This window comes from Corvus brachyrhynchos, unplaced genomic scaffold (assembly GCF_000691975.1).
Source record: "Corvus brachyrhynchos isolate BGI_N302 unplaced genomic scaffold, ASM69197v1 scaffold97, whole genome shotgun sequence".
Taxonomy (NCBI): Eukaryota; Metazoa; Chordata; class Aves; order Passeriformes; family Corvidae; genus Corvus; species Corvus brachyrhynchos.
In genome coordinates this window covers 129,446-133,373 of record NW_008239758.1, presented here as the reverse complement: position 1 = coordinate 133,373, position 3,928 = coordinate 129,446, and the positions used below count along the sequence as shown (strand labels likewise).

The 3,928-nt window shown below is 39.1% G+C and overlaps 1 long non-coding RNA gene across 2 annotated transcripts; it reads right to left on the bottom strand.

The window, feature by feature from the left end:
• Positions 1-1,661: 1,661 nt before the first annotated feature.
• On the bottom strand, positions 1,662-3,857 carry LOC108448718. Of its 2 annotated transcripts, none has more exons than XR_001864703.1 (3): positions 3,660-3,857; positions 3,247-3,339; positions 1,662-2,075 (listed from the first exon to the last, which is right to left on the bottom strand). It is a non-coding gene; the product is annotated as an uncharacterized LOC108448718 (long non-coding RNA). The 2 variants fall into 2 exon arrangements; XR_001864702.1 differs by lacking the exon at positions 1,662-2,075 and adding an exon at positions 2,122-2,206.
• Positions 3,858-3,928: the final 71 nt, after the last annotated feature.

Here is a 3,928-nt window from a genome sequence, read left to right as displayed (position 1 = left end):
TTGCACCTTGATGCTTTGCTAAAAGTGAAAGCATGCATGAAAAGATTAAGTAATTGGATCATCCATCACTATCAATATCCAGGGAAGCCAGGCTGAAACAGAAGACCAGGCAACTTCTGAGATCAAATCAGGATAACTCAAAAGAAAAGCTCAAAAATTAATTTGAAAAATGCTATCAAGAGTTCTTCTCTTATTTATGAGTTTGTTAACTCAAAAGTGTTTAAAATACCAGCATATCACAAACACTGTGCTTCCTTCTTATCGACCTACATGAAATTACGCCTTTGGTTCTTGAATTTTTTGATAACCAACCGGTATACCACATGATGGACAAGTACCTAAACACAGTGTGAGGGATTCCCATAGAAAACACTAAAAGTGCATTACCTATTTCAGCACTCACACCATTTATCACATCTCCCTGCCTGGAATTAGAAGCAAAGAGCACCATAGTGATTATTTCACATCCAGCTCTGGTGTTTGTTCTGCTGTCTGTCACCATCTGAGAGTGGCACTAAATCATCCAGATCATGCAACTGCAGTAAAAAAGTTATCATCTAGGATTTATGACCTATGCTCCCATAAAATCTTCTGGGCTATACATGAGGTAACTGAGAAAGATGGCAAATGTAGAGATACAGACAAGTAGAGCACTGTGTCCTCGTCCCAAGGGAAAGCCACGTCATGCCATTTTAGATAATTTTCGTTTATTCAGGAAGTTAATATGTTTCCTTGGAATAAAAAATTCAGGTCGAGAGCCATGGACTTGTATTTCACTTGAACTCATTTTATATGGAGCTTTCAAAATGCAGCTGAAGTACTGATCCCATGTTACTCTTTCCCAAGATTTTTTATCACAATAGCACCTGTGGACTAGGAAAGGATCCGACTCCACCATGCAAGGAGACAGAGGGCAGGTCTGGAGCGACCTGCTGGGGAAACTGTGAAGGACAGGGGTGACGGATGGAGCAAACAGCTGCAGGGCAGCAGAAAGTACAAGGGAAACTTCTTATTTATTGAAAGCTGTTGCTCAAGCTGTTACACAACTTGCACAAAAGCTGTTGCAGGCAAGGGCTCCCTTGAATGAAGGATGGCCTCAGATACAGTTTGCTTCTTTCTAGCCCAAGGCACAACTGATTCGAGACAGACTGGATGTTATCCTTGTGAAATATTTAGCTCTAATTTCAAGACAGAAAAATAGCAGCAACAAGGAACCCTCATTACACAGAAACCTTGCAGCTAAAGGTATCAAACAGTGTTTCCTCCCCACTCCTTCACACAGGCCCACTGGCTCCATCCAAGATTACTGCTGATCTTCTGGATCTTGAAATTAGTTTCTCAAAACTGATGGTGTCCCTAAAGTACTTTAGGGCCATGCACTCTGAAGGATTTGTCTCTTAACTGATCTCCCTGTCCACGTGTGCTCTGTGCTCCCAGGGCACTGGGGTAACATCAAAAAGCTCAAAGACTGAGGCAGGTGAAATAATCTCACTGAAGACCCACACAGAACAGATTACAAAATATTAGATGGTTAAAAAAATTGTTTAGGTCTGTTTTGACAGAACTTCTTCCACCTCCCCATCACAAAAAATCTAGGACAGTTGAAGCTGTACCTTTCCAAGTTTATCAGGTATTGACTTTTACTTTCTAGAGCTCTTCATCCCTGCATCCACCCACACTACCCACAGAACTAAAATTTGTTCTGCAAACTCTAAATCCGTAGAATATGTCGTTTCAGGGCACTATTCCCAATGTATCATAAAGGTATTTTGCATCATCTCCCCAGCAGAAGCCTTAGAATACTATAGAGGAAAAACTACAGAAAAAGATAAATGTGCATGTGATTGAAAAAAGAGAATGGAGTTCTTCATTAAGTCCCAAATTCAACAATGCACCTACATATGTGCCTAACCTCAGGAAAGGAGAGGGACTTGAGCAGCAAATTCAAGTCTTTGATGAGTTGAGTCCTACATAGACACAGATTTCTTCCCTTTTCCTTTCAGAGACGTGACTTTTCTGAAGTTCCATGAACATCTTCAAGTATTCAGCAGAAAAGGTTCAGATGACAAAAAAAGCTGAAATAACATCAGTAAGTTAAAACTTTTGATAATATTTACCTCTGTTTAATTTTCAATGTACGCAGAATGCCAAATCCCACTTGCTTTTCATAGGCAATTAATCCTACCAAAATCCTCTGGGACTACTTCTGAAAGTAAAATGAGCAGGATTTAGTTTTTAATCCAACACCAACAGGAAAGGAAAATATGATACAGTGTTTTATCCCCAGCAAAGAACCCTGGCACTAAACCCTCCTGAGTGAGTAAAGCTTCAGTGTGCATTCTGCAGCTAAGCTGGCAACAGAGCAATTTTCTGTTTGTAATTTCTATTTTTGCCCAAATTACTATATAGAGACAGATGGCCACACCAAAGGAGGACAGTTCTGGAAAGAAATCTCCCTCCCTGAGGAATACTTCACAAGATCAGTCTGGGGACTGCCAAAGTAAGATCTTTTGCCAGGCAGCTGAATCACAGCACGCTAAACACCTTCAGGTTCTGGCTTCTGCATCACATTCTTACCTCCTAATAAATGTAGCACTGAGGGGAAAAGAGCAAAAAGACATTTCTGTGACTGAATAGGTCTTTGAATGCTAATGACTGGATGTTAAGATTCATTTCATGTTTTTATTATCCAAGGAAAGCTTTTCTGACTGCATTTTCTGCATCGGTAGGAGTATGCCCTAGGTTACTGATTATCTGGGATCTCATCATCATGTTTTCAAGAAAGATACTTGTTTCTTTCAGGCTGCAACGGCTCAAGCAAATAAAGTTTCTAAAACACAGGTCATACAAATCTGATTTCAGCCAAGGGTTTTAATCCCCCTCATAATTTTCTACTGTGTTCTGACACCAATTAACAAGGCCTTCCTTCTTTAAAATGAAAAATGAGGAATTTTGAGAATTATGTATGAAAATATATGTGATAGTATTGCAACCCGTATGTTTTTTATTTGAATGCTGAATTTTTCTTTCTCTGAATTTTCAGTATGCAAAAAATGTTTTGGATCAACAATAAATTCAGTTTGAAAACCTTCAGGGTTGTCAGATAGTAAGAGTAATTTTTCAACAGTGAGATGAAATCAAATGCTACTGTGATCAACAAGGTGAAGAGTTGACAGTTTTGATTAACTCAAGTTTCAGAATTAAAAATGGGTTTAGAATAGTGAGAGTCTTCTCACCTTTTCTTACCTTACTTGTTTTGCTTGTCTGCAGACTGAGTAAGACATCACTTCTTTCAGGCATTCATACTTGGCTGAGATGCATTCTTCATAATCTTGAGGGCTAAGGAAAAATGTTTTAATTTACATTTTAAAATACCAGATTACATTTCATCCTACAAATCATAAAATCTGCAAGCTTGGAATCCCAAAGTATCTGTGCTAGATCCTCACTGAATAGCTTGGGAACGTTTCATCTCTTTTGTCCTGTGTCCCTACTGATAATAAATAAAAGGTTTCCAGTGCTAAATTTGGTTCCTTACTAGACTTACACTGCTCTGTTAGGATTTCCAAATTACATAAACAGAGAGAGTTTCTGAAACAGGGCTTCAGGGAAAAATCATAGCTACAAAGTATTACTAGATTTAAGAACTGAAGTATTACCAGCTATTTAACCTCAGCAGAAGGAGCAGAAATAAGTAAGATGTCCAACACCCTTGGCAATCACTTGATGAAACAACAGTCAACTTCTTATTTGCATGGGAGCTGCTTTATTCCCAGTCAGGTACTTGGGGTCAGACCAACTTGTTGCAGTGGGGATACTGCAACACGCATATATCAAACCAGGAGTCCCGTGGAAAGGAAATATATATGGACAGACAGATTCTTGCTAGATGTTTCAGAGATGTTTATTTCTCCAGCCGCATGGCCGG